A 24,717-nucleotide genomic window follows, 5' to 3' on the forward strand; every position below is an offset into this window, starting at 1 on the left:
GATTGGCGTGTATAGACGGGTTGGAGAGAAAATATATCAATTCGTTAGAATGTTGTCTTACTTCCTCGGTGGCTAAAATTTATTTTAAGAAAAACTTACTTAATCTTAGCTAGGGTTGTGATTTTGTGATTATGGGTTGGAGAATAGTAAATCAATCCACAAGGTTCAGGTATAACTAGAACACAATTAGATCGTTAGATACTTTTTTAAGTCTTACTCATTTTAAGATATGTATTTAGCTGGGTCGTCGATTAAGAGGAGGCGCTCAAGATGAATAACCGAAAATCTTCACTGTTTATTTTAATCAAAAGGTGAGTTATTCAAAAATTTTGAATTAGACCTGGGTGTTTTGTAAAGGTTGGAGAATGAATCAACGTTTGAGTTCGTTAGACACCATTATTAAGAGGTTGGGCGAACAAAGTTGCTGTAATTAATCCAAGGTAAGCCGCTTTGATGATCAAATATTTAAAATGATTTAGAATTAAAATTAAGTTTAAGTTTTAAAGATCCACGGATTGCCTTGATGGTCTGGCTTTAAAAAATATTTTGGTTGAAGTGGTCAGGAGAGGCCTTGACAAGATTTAAATCAAGTCAAGGCCTCTCAAAACTGTTCTGATGAAGTGCAACTGTTTGCTAAGTTAAATTTAATTTGTTCTGGCTGAAATTATAAATAGTTTCAGCCTTACAAATTATTGTAAGTATTAGTTATGGATCATGATTGGATCAAGTTTTTTTACAGATTGTTTATCAAAAAAATAGTAGGATAAAACAAATACTTGTTTGGAACTGGTACCAAAAGGCGCCTCAGAAAATTTTTAGGGTTAGTAGGTCTTAAACGGATGTCATAAGGTAATACCATAGGGGGATCTTTCAATTGGTGAGGGAGTCAGCACCATCTGCATCTTACTGTCAGCACCAACTGCATCTTAGCGTCACATTACCTTTCCAGGCCTTTTTGTTGGTTTTAACCGGCTTGAAAAACCGTTCAAAAATCACCGCAAGATATGAGCGATTTTAAGCAAGATTTGAGCGGTTTGAGCGGTTTTTCCAAACAAAAACCGCCCAAACCGCTCAAATCTTGCTGGAAAACCGCTCAAACCGCCCATATCTTGAGCGGTTTTTGAGCGGGATCTCGACCCGGGCACCCACGAAACCCCCCCCCCCGTAAATCCGCCCCTGAATATATGGTCAATTACAGGATTGATTGCAAGCTGTGCAGTTGCGCTTTGAGTTGAAAACGCCTGATATTTTTGTCCAATTTTTTCGTTTTTTTTCTGTTTTTGAAGTTTTTTCGCCTATGACTAAAATTAATGAGCTGCATGTTTCTTATGGTAAGTTTAAAGCTGTTTCTTTTTTTATATCCATGCTTAAATAAAATTCAGAAATCTATCTGCTTGTGGATCTGAGACTGCTCTTGAAGTTATCTGCTCATTGCATTGTAATCATCAAGTATTACCTTTTTGCTGCACTGCTGATGCTGATGCTTTGCTGGTATCATTTTCTGTGGTTTTCTGATGTGGTTTTTGACAGAAGACTCGCAGCGAACAAAATTCTTTCTTCAATTGTTCTCGAAATTCTAGGTTTTGAACAATGAAAAGCAGGAAAACAATTGGCATGTTGAGTGCTGCGAAAATAAATGAGAGGCTTCTAGCTAGATTTATTAACTGGATGTTTTCGTTAAAATTGAGCCCGGTTGAAACATAGTCATTTTCGACAACTCTTGAAACTGCAACTATTAACTGGCGGACGACAGAGAATATGAAAAACGTGACGCTGCACAAAAGAGAGCCACTTGTCATTGTTTTCTCTATTTGCCATTCCTCGTTTGAAATTTGTTCCATTTCTCGTAGTTCTTCAGTCATTTTCCTGGAAATGAAAAAAAAAGGTTGAACATTTTGATTTTTGCTCATCATAATTCTCTGACCATCAAAGACCGTAAATCCGAAATTATTTCAAACGTCTGATTACTTGTACCATCAAGATCTTCAATAACAACGCACAAAACTTTCAATACTTAATTTTTACAGCAGTTTTTTTTGCTATAAAAAAATCGTGGGCATTTTTCGCAGATTAGTGGTTTGGATTGATGATTTCAACAACCCGGGCTGAAGTGCTCGACTCATGATTCGACCGAAATGGTCAAACGATGTGCATTTTCGACTTTTTCAGGCGAACGATGTCCGATTTCGACATTTTGAGTCGAACGATGTCCGTTTTCGACTTTGTTCGACTTCACCGGACATTGTTCGACTTTGCTCGACTTTGTTCGACTATACTGGACATTGTTCGACTTTTTCGACTTTACCGGACATTATTCGACTTTGTTCGACTTTATCGGGAATTAGCCGAAGAGTTCTGAACTACAACGACACTCGGAAATCATTGGACCGTTTCTGTCAAATCAACTTTCAAAAATCTCAACCTGGGCAGCCACAAAATATAATAGAAAATGCCACAAAATTGAGCATCGTAGATTTGTGTAGCCCGAGTTGAGTTGTTGGACTTACCTTTCAATGAAACAGACCAAAAACGGCTATGTTTCGACGGGTTCGTTTAAAAATGGCTATGTTTTGACCGACTCGACTCAATTTTGCTATGTTTTGACCGACTTGATTTTAAAAAAATGGCTTCGATTGTGTTTGTTGTAACCTAACTATGTTGCGATCGACTCGGCCCAAACTGGCTATAATTCGACCGACTCGACCAAAGGATAAAGTGCTCGACAGTGTTTTTTGAAGCAAGTCGATTAGTTTTGAACGGGCTCAGCCTAATGAAAATTTGATCGACCGCAGCCCATAATATTTTGAATGACTCGAAGAAATTAGCGGTGTTTCGAACGTCTCAACCATAACGAAAATGTCTTCAACTGTAATCGACGCAACTAAGTTTAGAAAAAAATTCTTAAAATTTCTGTTAAATGAATCAACCAGAACTGAAAATAGGGGTAATAGGCCAATGCGGAGACGGTGCGACATTCCAGAACAAGGCGGAGACGGCGCAATTTTCCAGGCTAAGACAGAGGCAGCGTGCCATTCTAGACCAAGGTGGCGGCGGCGGCGGCGCGACTTTCCTAATTTTTATCTCTATAGCTGCTCTTACTTTCGTGGATTCACAAATTGACCCTATTCTCAGTGCAATCGAAACACGCATAATGAAATTGATGGAGCTTGCACATAGGTTCTCGTAGTTTCCGAATTTATCAGCTGCACCAATTGCTTTTGACATTCTATTAAAACGTTATAATTAACTGGCAAATGGGGGAAATATTGTCCAAATGATAATAATAATAACCGATAGTTATTGAGAGCAGTCTCGATATGAAACTTTCTTCAAATGATTTTCCTTAAAAAACACTTCAGTTGAAGTTCTGAATGTATTCGTATCTCATACAGGGCTCCGAGTTCTGGAACATATGTATTTGGTTCTCATGTTTTGACTTATTTCCACATCTGCTTTTTTGGGTTTCCTTAGACGTGAGCCTGTCGTCAATGTAATCAATCACAACTAATAGGATTGAACGAAATCGAACTTGAGAGTTCATTTTCAGCGTCCAATTTTCAATAGCAACGAAAACTTTGTAACTAGTAATCATAAAGTTTCATTTACGTGGCTAATGGAAGTAATTATGACTGGACTTAAAAACTAGCCTCCCGCTAAAACAACAATTTATGTTTTCCTAGCTGCGATTTCATAATAAATGAGAATATTGGTACTCAGGGCTTTGCCCCCTGATACAAATGTTCTCGTTTACTATGAAATCGCAGCTGCCTCTTTAGGTCTTGAGATTTTTCGTACTGTCTTTTAAGGTCTATGGAGCAGTATAAATTGAAAAAACTAATTGTAATAAAAAAGAAAACATACTTTTTTTTGAGATTTTTTGTAAAAATCAACCCCTTATACGCCATATAAAGAAGAAAATGATAAACCTCGCTCCTAGTAACAAATCAATTATATAAATAAGCTTCCTTCAACCAATTTGGAACGATTTCTAAGACGGATTAAATTTCCACTTACGCGTTAATAGTGCGAAATATATCGCGCGTTAATTGTCCCAAATTGGCCAAAATGACAATTTTCCAACCCCCGTAACGTATCAAAAATAATCACAGGTGAAATAACTTTTCAAATTTAAACTCAAGACAACAAAATTTTTTGAATGATAAAAACATCCGACAAAAATGGCTAGTTAAAAAGTCGAAACTTGTCTGAAGAAAAAAAACCCACCCCGAGCACAAATATTCCGTTAGTTTCGTTACAAAAGTCGGAACAATAAATGATGCATCGCAGTTGTGAACTCCTGTTGAGAAGACAAAACCATTTTCACATGAGTTCAAAATATTTTAATTATCACACAATCAGAGGTTTTTGTTATTGCTTGCTAATTAAGAGGGACTGGGAATAGAAAAAAATCAGTAGAAATTTATGAAATATTTTTTTTCTTGTCCACGCGAGGAAACAGTTTGTCCAAAGACTTAAATTTCGAATCATTAAGATTCTAATTTACAACATTTTTGCCTGTTTTAGATAGTTATTTATCGTTTGAAAAATTATGCGTTTGATTTCACTTGTTTAAATTGCAATTGAGATTTAGCAATTTATGCAAAACATTTGACATTGTGTTTTGCTTTTAATTACTTTTCTGTGAAATATCAGTCTTAAAAAAGTATAATGCCACAAATTTGCTCCAAATTGTATCATAGAAACAGCATAACCCTAAACTTGTGTAATTTAGTTACTTTGACCTAAAATTATGAAATTTCTGATGAGCTCCGACGCAAATGCAACCGAAAAAGCAGCAAGACTGCTCGTATCAGGGCGAAGCCCTGAATGTTCCGACTGCCTTTTAAGGTCTATGGAGCAGTAATAACATGTAAATTTGAAATGTAATAAATTAAATTTTTGTTTCTAAAAAGTTTGAAATTTTTGTGAAAACATCCCACCACACGCTACATTAAGTACAAAGTTATAGATTTTGCTTCTATTAACAATTCAATTATGACATATAATCTTCCTTGAACCAATTTGGAACAATTTCTAAGACGGATTAAACCTCGCTTGCGCGTTGATAGGCGTTCAAATTTAGGCTCAAGACAACAATAGCCTTCGAATGATGTAAAAAATGTGGTCTAAAACAACTAGTTAACAAGTCGAAACTTGTCTGAAGAAAAAAACCCACCCGAGCACAAATGATCCGCTACTTCCGATACAAAAGTCGGAACAAAAAAATCATTTTTTTTGTTGCATTTAATTTTTTCATGTTTTTACTGCTCCATAGACCTTAAAAGGCAGTTAGAACATTCAGGGCTTTGCCCTGATACGAGCAGTTTAAGTTCGTAAAAACATAACTGCATGATAAAATTTGGAAATTGCAAAACAACAACGAGCAATATTGTTTCAAAGAGCCGCAAGCTGATCTTTTGGCCCTGATGTTTGAAGAAACTACGGTGTTTTTCTGTTAGATATATTTTTCTTCAGAACATGGTTGTGTATACTGCAATCCAAGTGTATAAATTATTTAATCCAAGTGAAGCAACAATTTGTATCACGCAACGATTCGCAACTACCGTCTAATGTACTCAGCAACTTTTTGTAATTGTTCCGACTTTCGTAACGAAACTAACGGAATATTTGTGCTCGGGGTGCATTTTTTTTTTCTTCAGACAAATTTCGACTTTTTAACTAGCCTTTTTCGACGTGATATTTTGTATCAATCGAAAGGCATTGTTGTCCTGAGCTTAAACTTGAAAATATATTTTACCTGTGATTATTTTTTGTAAAGTTATGGGGGTTTAAAGGTTGCCATTTTGGCCAATTTGGGACAATTAACGCGGGATATAATTCGCGCTATTAACGCGTGAGCGGAGATTTAATCCGTCTTAGAAATCGTTCCAAATTGGTTGAAGGACTCTCATTGGCCGTAATTGATTTGTTACTAGGAGCGAAATCTATCACTTTGTACTTAATATGGCGTGTGGGGGGATGAATTTCACAAAAATTTTCAAATTAAAAAAAAGAATTTCATTTTTTTCATGTTATTACTGCGCCATAGACCTTAAGAGGCAGTCAGAACATTCAGGGCATCGCCCTGATACGAGCAGTCTTGTTTTGTTAGAGGCCACCTTTTACAAAATTGTAACAAGGACCAATCGTAGAAAATGATTGTTGCTATTGTGATTAAAATCTGCGTTTCAGTTGTTAATTGAGGTTGATAGGGGATTAAACATTTGGCTTAGGGGTTCCGTCTGTTAATTGTGTCAGAAGTTTCACGTTGGGTATGCATTTTCAAGCGTAGTTCAATCTTGGCTTGATAATATGAGAAAAATAATATTGTTACCATCAATTCTCGTATAAAAATAAATTGGTTATTTAAGCATTATCAATAAGGTTTTTGGGAAATACATTTTGGTTAGGCCACTACTCTTCTACCTCATCATCAAACATTCGTGATACCAGCTCATAGCAATGGTTTCTCACGTATATGTATCCTTTTATGTTAATTGTTCCGACTTTCGAAGAAAACGGAAATTTATGCTTGGTGTAGTTTTTTTTATTCAGTGAAATTTCGGCGATCGAAATAAAAGTTTTTATCAAAAAAATTTGATGCCCATTGAAGATATTGTCTGAAGTCAATTTTAAAAAAATATTTAACCTCCGATCAATTCATGCAAAGTGTTGAGAGTTCGAAAATTGGCAATTGGGGTATGCTCTTGACTAATTTATGCGCAATTTGAAGATTTTATCCATAAGCCTTTTGAGCGTAACGCGAAATATTGATGCATGGCGAATCATCTTGCACAACAAAATTGTGATAAATCGAATTGAGGCTAGCTAATTGGTCGTATTATTTTAATAGGACTCAAATTTTCACACTTGATCTTTGATATTGTCTAAAATTCATAAACTTTTAAAATTTTATTTTCCCACAAATCTATTCGAGGTGGATTAAGGGGCAGTAGGAACATTCAAAGCTTTGCCCTGATATACGAGCAGTCTTCTTAATCTTTTAATTGTTTTTTCTTAAAATCACAAAAATATGATACGAAACGTCGCTTGATGCAAGTTGTCGCCAGTCTAAGTTAAAAAATCAACGCCCATTAATAATTTTCTTCTTTCTCTTGAAAGTCGAAGCAGTTAAATTGAATTTTTGTAATTTGTGCGATTCCTAATTGTCTGTTAAAACGCACGGAATTTTTCCGGATGCGATTATTATGCTCACGATTAGCAGTCGTTATCAAGTGGGGCTAAATTATTTATAGTAAGCGAATGCCCTGTTAGCAAATTGTCCTGAAAAAATTTGTCCAACAAAATAACCGAATTAATTTTTCGAATCTGTGCTTTGTTCTTTCAACAGACATACTTTGAGCATACCTGCATTTCAAATACCCGTGTTATTTAATCTAAATTTTTTTTGCGTCGTAGCATCATATTGCGTCGTTGGATGAGCAAAAATCCTATGCGTATGAAAATATATATTTTTTGCTCAACGGATGTCTGCTAAAAAAAAGCTTTGTTGCCGCTTCGTAAGTTATGATTCGATGTAAATTCAATTTTCAATTGTTTTGTTTGGCAAGCTTTTTGAACTGAATTTTACTCATGACAAATTTAGAACAGTATTTGAAAGTTTTGGTAGATCTAATTTTTCTCAACAACTTAAAAAAAAAAACTAAATTTAGCGACTTTGATCTAAGTTTTTGTCTGCTATTTTGTCATGCCTAGCAAGTAGTGCGAAGCTTTGTTTCGCCTCTGTGCAATTTTTTCTTACCTCAGTTTGATTGTAACGTATGAATTCAGTACTACGTTGAAAATCAGCGGAGAAATACTGAAAACAACACCGTAGCCTGCAAACAGTAACTCAAACTTTTCTTCAATGTTTTCTTTAATTTTGCAAACGTTGAATGGCTTTTGGAGTTCCACAAGAACTGTAAAGGGTAGATATGCTATTGTCGTCAGTATGAAGTTGGCAATAGTTCCAACAAGGGGGTAGATGAATCTGTACATAAGATTTCTTCTGTACCAGTTAAAGTGTTTCATTGCGATAACGCGATCTATGGTGAGAATCAATTGTTGATTATAAGAAGCGACAATCAATGATACGCCCAGCCACCGTGAGATTTTACAGGAAAGTGAGGAAAAATCTGCATACTGTAGACTGAAACAAATGATATTATCCAAGTTTGAATGATTTAATGGAAATCTTAAGTAATTTTTATAAGGCAGTAATAAGATCTTAGCTTAGCGAACAAGCCTCTTGAGCAAAAAGAAACTTACAGTAAAAGTTTTTTCAATTTTATCAAAGGACACCAACTTTAATATTAAAGTTAAAATTGCTCTCCAAAACCACAAATTTCTCAGTTAAAATTGCCTATAGAAACAAATTAGAAAGTTGTTTATTGAGAATTTTCTAGTTCATACAAAAAATATATATTTTTGTCGATTATTATTTGATCTATTTTTATCAAACGACTTGTTTAGTAGAATTGATTTTGTTCCAAATTGAAACGAATTGATCTTGTTCCAAAAAAATGGCCGTTTTTTAATATTGTGCCATATTAAGCGAAAAGTTTTATTGTAAAAGTTTCCAATTTCACTGAGTTTGGGAGAAATCTTTTCGCAGTTTAAGTTTAATACAAATAATTTGAAAAACAAAAAGTTGCTTAGGCAAATCAAGATCAACTAAGTTTTTAACTTTCTTAGGTCTTATCTTTTGAAAAATTGATAAGACTGAAACTCCCGGGAACTCCTGGGAAAAATAGGGAGCGTTAAAAATGAATATAAATACAAAAGCGGTTAAAATTAGTGAGAAAATAAAAAATCTTTTGAAATTGTTTTGCTCTCCGATATCTGGTATGCGTTCGAATATTCCTGTGCCATATAAACAGCGCTAATATTTTCATTCGAAAAAATTGAAAGTTTTACTTACGCTATGAGGCTGAAGGATTGAATAATGTCTGTAGCTGCCAACAAAATTATGTAAAGTTTGGAAGCTCTCTTGACTCCAGTTTTGAACATAATGAAGCATAGAAGAAAAGAACACATAACAGCAACAAAACACATAAATGGAAAAACGAATCGCCTGGTGATTTTGCCCGCAACATTAAGCTTGTTTTTGGTATACAAATGTTGAATTAGAGATGAATTGCTTGAAATGTAATCAAATTCGGCGTTCATTGTCGTTGAAATGCGGAGTTCCAATTCTCTGAGCCGAGTTCGATACAGCGGCGTTCAATAAAAGTTGACTTTTTCTCGTATCATGTATTGATTTTCCTTTTTTTCAAAATTGGCTGTTTTTTTCTGTTTTTGAAAACTATTCCTATGTAAGATTGATCCTCTAATGAGATGTTGATGAAATTTTCAGAAATATTATGATGATTTGTATTTTGACTATTTGACAACCGGAAACGCCAGAAAAAAATTCTATCATCTGTTTTTTGATTCCTGGGTCAAAACCTTTGCTTAATATATTCCATAAAAAAGACCCGAATGGGCTCAATTCTCAATAGATTTGGTCCCCTGGTTATCACGGAAAAAATTAACGTAATGGCACTAAGTTTTGAGAGCAATATTTAGAAAGGTTGACTACTTATCCCCTTCCACGGCTTATCATAGACCAAAAAAGGGGCCCATTCAGTCCCATTTATAGAAAAACAGTTATCTCGTCTGTTTCAAATGGACTCAATGAAAATCCACGACCTCTGTGCGACTTTTAATCTATCAATTTTTTAAGTTACAGTTTGTTTAGATCACCTTTAATAATAATTAGGAAACTGAATGAGCCGCTTTGTTCAAAATTGGGTTCATTAAGTTGCTTTTGCTGAAATTGGGCCCATTCAGCTCATTTAGCTTAAAATTGGGCTAATTCATCTCCTCTTTTAAGAATTAGGCTCAATCGGCCCCTTACTGGTGGATAATTGGGATCAGGTATGGGCTCAATTTGTTAAAAGTACGGCTCAATTTACCTCTTTTTGCTAAAAATTGAGCTTAATTAGTTCGTTTTTCTGATACTTGGGCTCGTGCAGCAACATAAACGGAAAAATAGACTAAAATGGGGACCAATTTCGAACAGTTTTTTTTCGAGAAAAAATTGATGTCATTCATGGAATCCCGGAAAAGCCGGTTTTCAGCAGCAAGAGAAAAAAATAACTGCCATTTAAATTTGCTGAAAAAATTTTCGGTCGAAAAAAGGCTTCATAAATTTCAAAAAAAACTGAAAATGTTGATTTTTTTCATAGTTATTTCCAAGTTTTGCTTAAGCAAAGTAAGATAATTTGTGTCTGACAACATAATAAGATGGGAGAAAATTGATTGGCTTAGCTCAATTTAATTTCTTAGAATTTGTCTTTTCTGCTTCAATAATGCGAAGTTGTCGCATATGTTTTTCCGTACGAATTTTAGTCCAACTTCTCTTAATTTCAAACGCTAACAACTTCGATAAAAATGTCTACACTGTGTAAAATAATTACGACTGTGTAGAAAATTGCTAAAAATGGAGAATTCAGAAATCGAAACGTGTCTAGAAACAAAACGAGTCCAATAATTTTAGAAAAAAAACAAGACATTAGAGCTCACGAAACTAAAATTAAAACTAAAAATACAAAATATGTGTCGAGTTGTGAAGGAGATCAACTTTCTGTAAATTAAAGATCAATAAGCGTAGACAGAAGCGTTTACTTTTCAAAATTCGTTTTAAAATCTATTCCAAACTAAATCAAAATATCCTAATAAGGTTTCATGAAAACGTTTCATCCGCAAACCAAAAAATATTTGTGGATGATTGCGATTAGCAAGCGTTATCAAACTGGTATATACATTTTTTCGTGTTAACACCTAATTTCATAAAATCCAGTTTAATTTGAATTGATAAAAAAGTTCAAACGACAAAATATTCTACAAGTTTTCCGGACCAACTGACAATCACCCCTCCCAGAGTAAATTATCGTAGATTAACCCCTAGCCTCTAAAATTTTGAAAATCGAGAAGGCATAAAATTTTCAAACAAGCGCGCAAAAATGTTGCTTCGTGAAAAAGCGGTTTAGACCTGTTAATAGCCTGAAGTGTTACTTAATATTTTGTTTCTATTAATACATTTGATTAAGTGAATCAAATAATTTTAGCCTCAAAACTTTTTTTCTGAAAATAACGTTTTCATTGCCCCCAAATTTAGTGGGGGGAGGATTATATGGTTAATTTGGTTTTCCAATTTAGATTTTTTAAAAAACAACCACCAGTTTTTAATTAAGAAACTCAATTTTCATAATATTGAGCTTAAAATTTGTGTATAATTAAAAAACTTTTAGATTTCACGTAAAGCCTTGCAGTAAAACTGTTTGCACCTCAAAACTCGAAAAAGAATTTAAAAAGATTCTGGGACGATAAAACTTCAGGGTAGTCTCCCTAACTGCCCATCCGAAGGTTTATAGGAAACAATATCAATAAAAGCACCAATGAAAAAACCATATACTTAGAAAAATTATTGAATGGGAAAAAGAAAACTACAAAGAATTAACACGCATCAATAAGCCCGAAAAACAAGAAAGACATTTATGAAATGCTTATTTACGTGAAAATCTATTGAAGTTCTTAATTAAATTTTGCTTGTAAAAATTGAACAGAAGGTTTTCTAAAATGAAATGTTTTTGCCAAATTTAAAAATTTCGATTGAAAAACTATAATCAATCGAAAATTCAAGCGGCGTACGGCTTTATCTCTTGACGTTTGCAATTCGCAAGCGTTACCAAATCGGGATATAGACAGTTTTCGGGTTAATAACAAGTTCATCAAAAATCAGTTGAGTCTTTTATGATGTTGCTTTGCTGCTGACATGCACAGTTTCATGAAATTTCAAATTTAACTACTGGGTATCAGCTACTAATGCTATATGCTATATCTAAGACTCAAGCGTCTTTTTGTATATTTAAGGAACTTCGATATGAGTTTTTTTCTGATTCTTCGGCTTTGATTCTTCGGCTTTGATGCTCTGTCGGTTTAGTTTCTAAATTCTGCCGGCCCCTTTGCATACGCTACTTATTTAGCTATTGTGATTCCTTGTCGGCGTTACATGCAATTTTCTTGCATAATGATTTTCTTGAGGAAAAGTTTTGGCTGAGTTTCAGTTTATTGGCTGTCGTCTTAAACTCTGTCGTCTTAACTACCGATTTTTTTCTTAAAATGTCTGGTACTAATTTTTACAGCGATAAACCTAAAGCCTCTGTGGCAATTAATTTGTTTTTTTTCTGATCGCTTACTTATAATTTTTCAAAAGCGATACTTATAAATCAAGCGATCAACAGAATGATTTTTTGCAAAAGAACTTTGTAGCTCATAAAATTCAATTGATTTTTGCTTCTTTTGAGATGAGGAGGAAACGAAGGATATTTGCGACCAGTAGAATATTTTTATAAGACAAATGTGGAAATATATAGCGGTGCCCTGAGCCAAAATTTGAAACTATATTTTAAATGCGAATCTTTTCTAAAAAAACTTTGCATTTACAGTTGCAAACACGGCCAAGTTGAGATAATTAACGCAGCATATGCCCGGGTTGACCAAAAATGCTTATCATACAATTCTCATAAATGGGAAATTTCTTTTCATACAATTCCATACGTACAGAAAATTGCATGAAAACTCTATAATAAACATTTTTCCATAAATGGAAATTGTATATTAGGTGTTTTCTCCATAAACCAAAAAGTTGTTTTTTGTTTCTTAATTTATTTTCTGAAAAAATTTGGGTTGTTTTTGCAACCGAACACAAGTGAAAAAGACCTTGGTTACTCAAAGCACCAAAGGTTGGACAGTCTTACATTTACAATGCATAAAAAAACTTTCAGTGATGATTATTTTAAATTTTTGAATTTTCAAATTATCAGACATTGATCAAGGCATACATAAAAACGCCATACAACAGAAATAGGAATTTTCAGCGTTTTTGAAAAAAAAATTTTTTTTTATGTGAAAAGAAAAAAAAGCCGAATTTATCGTATCCAGGACTACGTTATGCACACAAAAAACTAATTTTTGCATGCAAAAATTTTTTTTCGAAAAATGTTTGTTTGCGTACAAAATTCGATTTGCGGTTGAAAAAAAAAAACAAAATTACTTGAAAAAATTTTTGTGTCGCCATCAAAAAATGCCAGTCATACAATTTCCATATATGAAAATTGTATGGAAAACATTATTTTCAAAGAAATATTTTAAATCAGTTTTTTTTGTCACCAGTATGTTCAACTGTTCTCAAAAAGCCGCAGAAATGGTTTAATTTTTTTTCTATTGTTTTTAGAAAATGTATGAAAATTGTATGACAAGCATTTTCTCCATACACTTGATGTATGGATTTGTATGATAATGATTTTTGTTGTATGGAATTGTATGATAAGCATTTTCGATGTATGGAGGTCAACCCGGGTGTTTCTTTCCCTTAGATTAAACAGCCTCGAAATCAGTCAAAAATGAATTGAGGCAAATTAATTGGAATAATTGTAACAAAAATATGCAAGAAATATATCGCTCTTTAAATTCCGCCAGCGTGTGGTGTGATTTGTGACATATTCGTCAAAATTTGCAATCAAACGCTAGTTCCTTGTTGAAGAACAGATGTTGTTGAAGGCCATTCCACGAAGAAAAATTTAACTTGCCGATACCTACAATCGTGATTCGTTCGCATTTTCAAGTATACTGTGAATAATTTCGTAGGATAAAACAATTCTAAATAAAATACAATTTTGATCATTCTACTTAGTTTTGTGAAATTAATTGTAGATTAAATAGTTGAAAAAGAATTAATCAAAGAATTGCCAGCTGAACCGCAGTCATCAATTTGAGCAAAAAACATGGAAAACTTGTTAAAATTGGCTTAAAAAGAACCAAGTATAAACTTTAATGGGGTGAGATCGGTTACAATGGTATTGGATTTTATAATTATATTAATCTATAAAGGTCTATTTTTCAAAAAGCATGAAAGCGTTTCCCCTTGAGCAAATAAATAATTCGCCTTAGTGAAGGGTAATTTGTACTGGGTCTCGTTTATAGGCTTAGGGGAGGTACTTTAGCTGTTTTTTGTATAACTCGTTCGACGTTGGGGAAATGCGACTTCATTTGGAGTCTTTTTTACTAACGATGATCAAATTTATTTGCAAAATTGGACAAGAATGCATGTATCAGGGCGAATCCTCCTAAATTCCTCCCACTACTCAGAATTTTAGGTTCCTTGCAGTAGTATTAGTGTTCGCTTCACAAAAAAGAATTCTTTTTTTGACAAAATGAAAGATAAAACTTGAAGAAGTCCACCACACGCATGTAACGTGCTCAGTGATTTTTTTTTTGCATTTAGCGAAGTGTCACACTAAAAAGCATGCCTCGATTCAATTTGGAACGATTTTGTAAAAATGATTAAATCTCCACTCAAGCGTTGTAAGCACGAAATATATCGCGCGTTAACTATCGCAAATTGGTCAAACTGCCAATCTTTGAACGCCCATAGCTTTTAGGAAAAAAGATTTTTTTTTTCAAATTTGAGCGCAGTACAACAAGACTTTTCAAATAGTTTTGTAAAAACTCCATCAAAAATTGCTTGTCAAAAAGACGAAATTTGCGTGGAGAAAAAAAAACTACCAGGAAAAGAAACAGTCTGTCACGTTCTTCGAAATTCGGCTCAAAAACAGAATAATATCTGAGGATGCTCGTACCGGATTGGTCTAAGTCAAATGATTAGCGAATACGCTAAAACTTTGTTTTCAATTGTTCTGCACTTTCAAAATTAATTTTTTTTTAACAAAAATTGAAAAAAATAAATTACAAAACTTTTATAACTAAGTTACAGGCGGAAATCCAAAAAATAATAATTGGAAAAAAACGAAATCAAGCTCTCTACTGTCCGAAAATAGCTTCAGAGCCAATAGCAAGCACTATTTTTTAAGATAATTAGCAAAATTGTATACTGGTGTTTGTTACAAACCTCAAGCCCATTGGAAACTGGAAAACAAAACATAAGATTTTAGCCTCTTTTTGCTTTCAAAAATCTTGCTCTCTCAGCTTTCTTGAGCCAAAACGTGAACAATTCATTATCTGTTCTGTTTAAAAAATAGTATTAAAACCAAAAAAATGCCTCAAGTTGCTTTTTAGTATGGAATATGACAATTGCTTTTAGACATAACCTAGAAAATAACGAACTAATAATTTATAGGAAAATTTATTCTGTTATTCATTTTTGTTCAGTTAGCCTCTAAAGTGCATTTATTCGGTGAAAGCCACAAAAGGAAAAGTTGAAACAGAGAACTGAAAAAGACACTTCAAAAAAACCTCCGACTTTGAACATGGTAGACTAAAGCTAATTTCTAAATTTACAATTCTCTGTTTTTTTTTAATTAATTCATGTTGAATTTGAGCAAGAAAGCATCAATTAGCGTTTCCCAAGCTTCCAGCCATCTCGCCGTTTCTCAACAATCTTCTATGAATTTTTAACCGACTATTAATCAATAATGATTTTTTTTTGCATTTTTTGCTCAGTGCATTGATATTTTTCATACTGTATTTAAAATTATCTCAAACCTTGTCTTTTTAGAAATCAAATTTGTTAGTTTAACAAAATAATTTTGTGCAGAGGAAAAGATTACAAATATTCCAACTTTTCTTCAAAATTTAAGGAAATAAATTTAAAAAACTCAACATTACTGCTCGTATCAGGGCGGAGCCCTGAATGTTCCGACAGCCTTTTAAGGTCTATGGAGCAGTAATAATATAAATGTAATAAAATGTAATAAATTGTAATAAAAATATAATTGCCCACACGCCATATAAAGAACAAATGATAAACTTCGCTCCTACTACCAAATAAATTATGGCAACTAAGCTTCCTTCTACCAAATGGGAACGATTTCTAAGACGGATTAAATCTAAAGCGTTAATAGCGCATTAATTGTCCCGAATTGTCCAAAATAGCAATCTTTAATTTCCCATATTTTTATGAAAACCAATAATATTATTTCAACCAAAAATACCATTTTAACCAACAAAACCTTTTGAAAGAAAAAATTTTCTGTCAAAAATGGCTAATTAAACAGTCAAAATATGTCTGAAGAAAAAAACCACCCGAGCAGAAATATTCCGTTACTTTCGTTACAGAAGTCAAAACAATAAGACTGCTCGTATCAGGGCAAAGCACTGAGCGTTCTGACTGCTTTATAAGTTTTATGAAGTAGCGTTAAAGCGTTAATTTTATAACAATTGATAAATTTTCTCAAAAAGAAAAAAAATGCTTTTTTTTTTCTTAATTTGAAATTTTTCTGAAAAACAAACCATATAAATTATAAATTGATAGATTTCGCTCCTTGTAATATAGCATTTATGGCAAACAGCCTCCTTCAACCAATTTGAAACAGTTTCTAAGACATTTGAACGTTGATAGTGCGAACTATATTGCGCGTTAACTGTCCTAAATTGGCCAAAATGGCAATCTCCTAGTCTCCATAGTTTTAAGAAATATGATCACAGATGAATTATCTTTTAAAAATGAGGCTTCAGACAACGGTACTTTTCCAATAATTTTGAAAATTTTTCTCAAAAATAGGCAGTTAAAATAACAAAATTTGTCTGGAGAAAAAATCATTCCTAGCATAAATATTCTGTTGAAAGTCGAAACAATTAGGATAATTGCCCAATTAATGGAAAATTATTGTAAAATGGAACTGAATTACTTGATTAGGATTGCTTAAAATGTAGTACATTCATGTTACTATATTACTAATTTTCAACTCAGTTATATCAATTTTAACCAATTATTATAGATTATAATGGGTTGAAATTAATTGATTTTCTATAACTACTCGCTTTTTATATGTTTTTTTCCTAGGTAATTTTGTTTTTTAAGCCCGAAACCGAAATGATGCAAGAGAAGACAACGGAAAATTAAAAAAAAAACCTTTTCTTCTCTCGTGCTAACATATTATGGCGAGAACAAGTTTTGATAGCTAAACTGAATTGAGATAAATGTAACTAAATCAAAACTAAAAACTTTCCTTCTAATACTAGAGGTGAGGCTGCGAATATTAAGATTCTCGCTATAATCATTAGTATCCAAGATTTTCTTTATTTACGACTTAGATAAAGTCCAATGGGTAAAACGCTTCTTGTTTTAGAAAAACGAGATCTTTTTTTTCTGAATTTTTTGTTCCTTGTTAAGTATTTGATCATTAAAAGAAACTTCACAATGAAAATTGAAAAAAAAGACGTTTTTTCTGGCACTGAAAATTAAATGAACTAATTTTGCTCATCAAAAAATTATTCAATTATGTTCATATTAGTCAAATGTTTCCTTTCAATAATAGTAGCTCAGATTTTTTTTGATGAGCTAATTTAATATTATTTTTATAATGATCGCAAAGAAAACAAATAACTTTCTATCAAAATTATTTTAAAATTTTTGGAAAATAGTACAATTTTCAAATATTAAAAGAAAAATATAGCGAAAAATATTAAACCGTATAAATTTTCTAATTTTTTATTTTGAACGAAATCAACGTGTAAGCAATTTAATAACGTGCAAAACCTATTGTTGCAGTTAAAGTTATTATTTTTGTTATTTTCAATTCAGCAATTTAAACTTTTAGATGCAGAAAGTAGTAACAAAAATGATTTTTTTAAACCCCAATGCATCAAACACAAGAAAACAAATGAATAAAACTCAATTATGAATTCTAAAGTCAACAACTTTTAATTATGGTCAATTTTATTTGGTGCACCAATTTGACTCTATCACTCAAATGTTTTGATCCCATTATCACTACCGTAAGTTTCGATCACCATTTCGAAAGTTTATTAATAGAGGTAATTAGTAATAAACCTAGCCAAGTTTAATTGAGATTAAATTTTAAAACAAACATCGAATTGTCTTAATAGATGGTGGGAACCCGGATTGATCTTTCATTAAGGATCAATACTGTTTCAGTACTGCGCTAGCGTCAATTTATCTCTGATCAGCGATAAGCATGCGATAAGAAACAGCGCTGTAAAAGAGTTAAATCAGCACTAGGGGAATCCTTTAATTTCTGGCAAAAATGATTATTAGTGCTTATGAAAAAATAGTTTAGATAAGTTTCAGGGTTATCAGAATCAGGCGCTGGTCTCATAGAAGGAATTGTCTACACTGTTTCAATTTGCAAAAAAATAGATAAATGAAAAACTTATTCGGTTTTCAAATCGTATTTTTTTTGCTGTTTGGGTTGAAAAGATTAAGGGCTAAAATATAGCTTAGAAACAAAGGCGGTAGTTTCTTTCAAAACTTGTTTTGAAATGAGGCTCAATGGTTCAAGATAAATAAAACACAGTAAAAGATTTTTCATACTTTTCAAACAGGTTTTTTTTCTCGACAAATTTCTCCGAAATATTTAAGTATCGATCAAATAAAGACTGAAAAAGTTTTTAGCTTCAAAATTTGAAAAAACATTATTCGGCCTGTTAAATAATTGCAAAAGTGACAATCGAAAATAATAACAAAAAAAAATCAACCATATCTATAGTTTCTGAGTAAAAAACTTTCCACAAAATTCTTGTAGGAAAAAAAATGGCTTGTTGGCTTACTATTTGGATAATTGAAACAACATCCGAGGAAAGAAAATAGCTTCGGAAAATTTTTGAGCCATTGTTAGATGTACACTTGTGATTGATTATGGTTTTAGGATTATAGGGCGCACATAAAAATCGGATCTTTTCTACATTAAGAGACTAAATATAATCATGCTATTAACTGGTTAGCGGAAGGTTGATCCGTCTTAGAAATCGTTCCAAAAGAAATGAAGCATGGTATTTGGCCCATTTAATGCTTTGCGATATGCAAAATATATCTTTTTGTGCTTTACATAGTGCGTGGGGGGATGCTTTTGATAAAAAATCTCAACAGAAAACAAACTGAAATTTTTTAAAGTTTTTTGGAAAAAGTCACATCAAAACAAGACTAATCGTATCAGGGCGACACCCGGAAGGTTCCGACTGCATTTTGAAGTGTGAGGAGATTTTTTTACTTTGAAACAAAGTGTGACATTTTCAAAAAAAAATTCATAATTTCAGTCTGTTTTGTTTTTGAGATTTTTAATCAAAATCATCATCAGCTATGTAAAGCACAAAAAGATATAATTTGCATATCGCAAAGCATTAAAGGGGCCAAATACCATGCCTCATTTCTTTTTGGAACGATTTCTAACACGCAAAAACTTTATGACTGAAATATCAAAGTATCATTCGAGCAGCTTACTCGCTTGGCAATCCAAAGATTCCGGATCGATACCCACACGCAGTAAACTTTTGTAAAACTGGTCTGACTGAAAACAACACCCCAGGTTTATATATTCTTCAATTTTTTCGAAAGTCGGAACACTGATGTAGAAGTTAAAAGCAATTTTGCTCTAGTTTTCAATATAATGAAACATTTTAAAAAAAGCTAAGCTTAAAAATAAGCTTTTTTTTATTAGAGTTACAGATAAGGTTTTTTTTTTGTAATGTAACCGTGCTCAGCGTACATTATGTGGAGTTGAGTTGCTGGTTTTTAAATTTCTGATAAAGTTAATACAGCGGCGCTCAAAAAACTTTGAGCTACATTTCGTCTCGTGCATTGATTTTAATTTCAAGATTAAAATGTTTTTCTTTGTTCATAAAAACGATTCCCATGTAAAATTTATCCATAATATCTAAAAGTAACAATTAAATGCTCGAAAAATTTCAAAGAGTTTAGATAAGTTTTAGGGTTATCAGAATCACGCGCTGGTCTCATAGAAGGTATTGTCTACGCTGTTTCAATTTGCAAAAAAAAAACAGATAATTGAAAAACTTATTCATTTTTCAAATCGTCTTTTTTTTGCTTTTTGGGTTGAAAAGATTAAGAGCTCAAATATAGCTTGGAAAAAAAGGCGGTAGTTTATTTCAAAACTTTTTTGAAATGAGGCTCAATGGTTCAAGATAAATAAAACCCAGTAATTGATTTTTCATACTTTTCAAACAGGTTTTTTTTCTCGTCAAGTTTCTCCGAAATATTTAAGTATCAATCAAATAAAGACTGAAAAGGTTTTAGTTTCAAAATTTGAAAAAACATCATTCGACCTATTAAATAATTGTCAAAAGTGACAATCAAAAATAGTAATAAAAAAAATCAACCATATCTATAGATTCTGAGTAAAAAACTTTCCACAAAATTCTTGTAGGGAAAAAAATGGCTTGTTGGCTTACTATTTGGATAACTGAAACAACATCCGAGGAAAGAAAATAACTTCGGAAAAATTTTGAGCCATTGTAAGATGTACACTTGTGATTGATTATGTTTTTGGGATTATAGGGCGCTCATAAAAATTGGATCTTTTCTACATTAGGAGACTAAATATAATCATGCTATTAACTGGTTAGCGGAGAGTTGATCCGTCTTAGAAATCGTTCCAAAAGAAATGAAGCATGGTATTTGGCCCATTTAATGCTTTGCGATATGCAAAATATATCTTTTTGTGCTTTACATAGTGCGTGTGGGGATGCTTTTGATTAAAAATCTCAAAAGAAAACAAACTGAAGTTTTGTAAAGTTTTTTTGAAACTGTCACAACAAAACAAGACTAATCGTATCAGAGCGACACCCTGAAGGTTCCAACTGCATTTTGAAGTGTGAGGAGAATTTTTTACATTGAAAAAAAAAGTGACATTTAAAAAAACAAATTCAAAATTTCAGTCTGTTTTGTTTTCGAGATTTTTAATCAAAATCATCATCAGCTATTTAAAGCACAAAAAGATATACTTTGCAGATCGCAAAGCATTAAAGGGGCCAAATACCATGCCTCATTTCTTTTTGGAACAATTTCTAACACGCAAAAACTTTATGACTGAAATATCAAAGTATCATTCGAGCAGCTTACTCGCTTGGCAATCCAAAGATTCCGGATCGATACACACACGCAGTCAACTTTTGTAAATTTGGTCTGACTGAAAAAAAAACAGCCCAGGCCTATATATTATTCACTTTCTTCGAAATTCGGAACACTGATGTAGAAGTTAAAAGCAATTTTGCTCTAGTTTTCAAAATAATGAAACATTAAAAAAAAAAAGCTAAGCTTAAACATAAGCTTATTTTTACTAGAGTTACAGATAAGGCTTTTTTTGTAATGTAACCGAGCTCAGCGTACATTATGTGGAGTTGAATTGCTGGTTTTTTAATTTCTGATAAAGTCAATACAGCGGCGCTCAAAAAAGTTTGAGCTATATTTCGTCTCGTGCATTGATTTTAATTTCAAGATTGTAATGTTTTTCTCTGTTAATAAAAACGATTCCCATGTAAAATAAATCCATAATATCTGAAAGTAACAATTAAAGGCTCGAAAAATTTCAAAGAGTTTAGATAAGTTTCAGGGTTATCAGAATCAGGCGCTGGTCTCATAGAAGGAATTGTCTACACTGTTTCAATTTGCAAAAAAATAGATAAATGAAAAACTTATTCGGTTTTCAAATCGTATTTTTTTTGCTGTTTGGGTTGAAAAGATTAAGGGCTAAAATATAGCTTAGAAACAAAGGCGGTAGTTTCTTTCAAAACTTTTTTTGAAATGAGGCTCAATGGTTCAAGATAAATAAAACACAGTAAAAGATTTTTCATACTTTTCAAACAGGTTTTTTTTCTCGACAAATTTCTCCGAAATATTTAAGTATCGATCAAATAAAGACTGAAAAAGTTTTTAGCTTCAAAATTTGAAAAAACATTATTCGACCTGTTAAATAATTGCAAAAGTGACAATCGAAAATAATAACAAAAAAAAATCAACCATATCTATAGTTTCTGAGTAAAAAACTTTCCACAAAATTCTTGTAGGAAAAAAAATGGCTTGTTGGCTTACTATTTGGATAATTGAAACAACATCCGAGGAAAGAAAATAGCTTCGGAAAATTTTTGAGCCATTGTTAGATGTACACTTGTGATTGATTATGGTTTTAGGATTATAGGGCGCACATAAAAATCTCAAAAGAAAACAAACTGGAGTTTTTTAAATCTTTTTTGAAAATGTCACAACAAAACAAGACTAATCGTATCAGAGCGACATCCTGAAGGTTCCGACTGCATTTTGAAGTGTGAGGAGAATTTTTTACTTTGAAAAAAAGTGTGACATTTTCAAAAAAAATTCAAAATTTCAGTCTGTTTTGTTTTTGAGATTTTTACTCAAAATCATCATCAGCTATGTAAAGCACAAAAAGATATACTTTGCATATCGCAAAGCATTAAAGGGGCCAAATACCATGCCTCATTTCTTTTTGGAACGATTTCTAACACGCAAAAACTTTATGACTGAAATATCAAAGTATCATTCGAGCAGCTTACTCGCTTGGCATTCCAAAGATTCCGGATCGATACCCACACGCAGTCAACTTTTGTAAAATTGGTCTGACTGAAAAAAACAAACCATGCTTATATATTCTTCACTTTCTTCGAAAGTCGGAACACTGATGTAGAAGTTAAAAGCAATTTTGCTCTAGTTTTTCAATATAATGAAACATTTTTAAAAAAAGCTAAGCTTAAACAAGCTTATTTTTATTAGAGTTACAGATAAGGTTTTTTTTGTAATGTAACCGTGCTCAGCAAACATTATTTGGAGTTGAATTGCTGGTTTTTTATTTTATGATAAAGTCAATGCAGCGGCGCTCAAAAAAGTTTGAGCTATATTTCGTCTCGTGCATTGATTTTAATTTCAAGATTGTTATGTTTTTCTTTGTTCATAAAAACGATTCCCATGTAAAATATATCCATAATATCTAAAAATAACAATTAAATGCTCGAAAAATTTCAAAAAAAACCGCAACTAATTTGTATCTTGAATTTTAATCTGGAACATATATTTCCGTAATTGGTGGACACTTTATGTCTTGATTCCTTATCAAGAAGTAATTATATCGCGAAATTAAACTTAGTTAGCACTCATTTATTGACGAAATTTGAATGTAATATATGCATTCGTCTATTCACGTAGAAGAAAAATTCGGATATTGTAAAAAGTAGCTATCATGAAATTATCTAACTGTATCAATTTGTTAGCTTTCATGCATACCACACATTCGAATAATCAAAAAAGATGAAAATTTGCTCTTGTAACTATTACGCTGGCATATACGTAGAAGTGTTCAATCAGATCGATAAATTTTCCGGCAAAATATTTTCGAGGAAAAAATCATAATTTGATTTTTCGTCCTTAAAACTGAACCGTTCAATTTTGAAAAAAAAATAGTGTAAAAGGCAACTTCAATATGTGGTACCACAAAAGTTCGGCGTCGGAGGTCGGCCAGAATCTGTACTTCTTGTAAAAATGGGCTCTTGTTTAAACGTAAAGCTTGAGCTTGCTCCAATAAATGATTTCAACTAATAGTTCTGTCGGAAGAGGTTTAGTTTTTGGTCAAAGTTTGGTGGGTTCATTGGATTTTCCAAGCTCTTTTAAAACTCCATCAAGATCAATTTTTTGACGAGAACTTCATCACTGCAGGAAATTCTTTTTGTGCGCACTACCCCCTAAGTGGACAGATGAGCCAAAAGCCGCTTCAGAAGTTTTTGAGTTTGATCAGTCGAAATTGGATGTCCTATAATATCCCGCACTCGGTAAAAAAAATAATAGATTAAAATGGATTTTTATTGTCAGTCTCCATAAATTTCAAAAAGAATTGATTATAATCGAATAGAAATGGATTATAATGTTACTATTTTTCGAAACAATAAAATTCATTATAATCGTTTATAATCAATTATAATCGATTATCTTTTGAATTTTTTTTCTCAAATTTTATTGAATTATAATCCATTATAATGGATTATAATCCATTATTATTCAACAATTGTGTCATCGCTTCATATCGTTTTATTTTTGTTTTCTTTTGTGTGCTTTTCAGTTGGTTACCGAACTTAAAGAAATTGTAACTATGTACTTATAGCCAGGGGCGGTTTTAGGGCTGGGGGCTGGGGTTTCCCCCTTGAATTATCTTGAGATATCCGTTTTTGATGACGGAGCCTAAAAACTTCCTTAAGGCGCCTTTGGCGCCAATATATACTAATTTTGAGGGGGGAGAGTGTGCCAAAAAAACGTGAGATTATATTTTGATAGAAAAAGGGATTATAATCTATTATAATAGATTATAAAAGATTTTCGGGAAAATTATAATCAATTTATTAAAATGTCACCAAAATTGGTGTCATTATAACGGATTATAAATCGTTTATACATCTAAACTGGCGCTTTTAATTAATTATAATTTGATTTTGCTGAAAGTACGATTATAATTATAATATAATCGATTATTTTCTCTTTTTACTGAGTGCGGGATCACCAAAAGGGGGAGAAACGTTTAGTTTGCGTGATCAGACGGAGTGACCCGCCGTGGACGTGGGCGCATCTATCAAACCTAAACGCGCTACTGACACCGACAATTTAATGCAAACGCAAGAAAGTGACCCAACTGAAAGCGTATCCCGCACCGGAGTTTCATGGATAATAATCAATTATAAAGGAAAAATTTTGTGTAAAATGTCATTATAATCCATTATTGTTGCAAATTAGACCACGAAATCGACTATTTTGTCATTATAATTGATTTTTTTTTTTAAAAAACACAATCCATTAAAATCCATTGAAACGGGGAGGAGGGTAAACAGGGAGGGGGTAAACAGGGTATAAAGGACAAGAAATATAAAAATTGAAAACTGAAATGTAACATTTTATGAAACTTA

General features: G+C 32.5%; 1 protein-coding gene and 1 long non-coding RNA gene across 3 annotated transcripts in view; one reads left to right on the top strand and one right to left on the bottom strand.

The window, feature by feature from the left end:
* The window catches only part of LOC134848536 (cyclin-dependent kinase 1-like), a 488,218-nt gene that overhangs the window by 185,472 nt on the left and 278,029 nt on the right, over window positions 1-24,717 (top strand). The window lies entirely within an intron of this gene.
* Window positions 1,478-9,403, bottom strand: LOC134848529 (uncharacterized). The gene is made up of 3 exons (XR_010162952.1): window positions 8,921-9,403; window positions 7,763-8,149; window positions 1,478-1,866 (listed from the first exon to the last, which is right to left on the bottom strand). It is a non-coding gene; the product is annotated as an uncharacterized LOC134848529 (long non-coding RNA).

The sequence above is a fragment of the Symsagittifera roscoffensis genome, chromosome 6, assembly GCF_963678635.1.
Source record: "Symsagittifera roscoffensis chromosome 6, txSymRosc1.1, whole genome shotgun sequence".
NCBI lineage: Eukaryota > Metazoa > Xenacoelomorpha > Acoela > Convolutidae > Symsagittifera > Symsagittifera roscoffensis.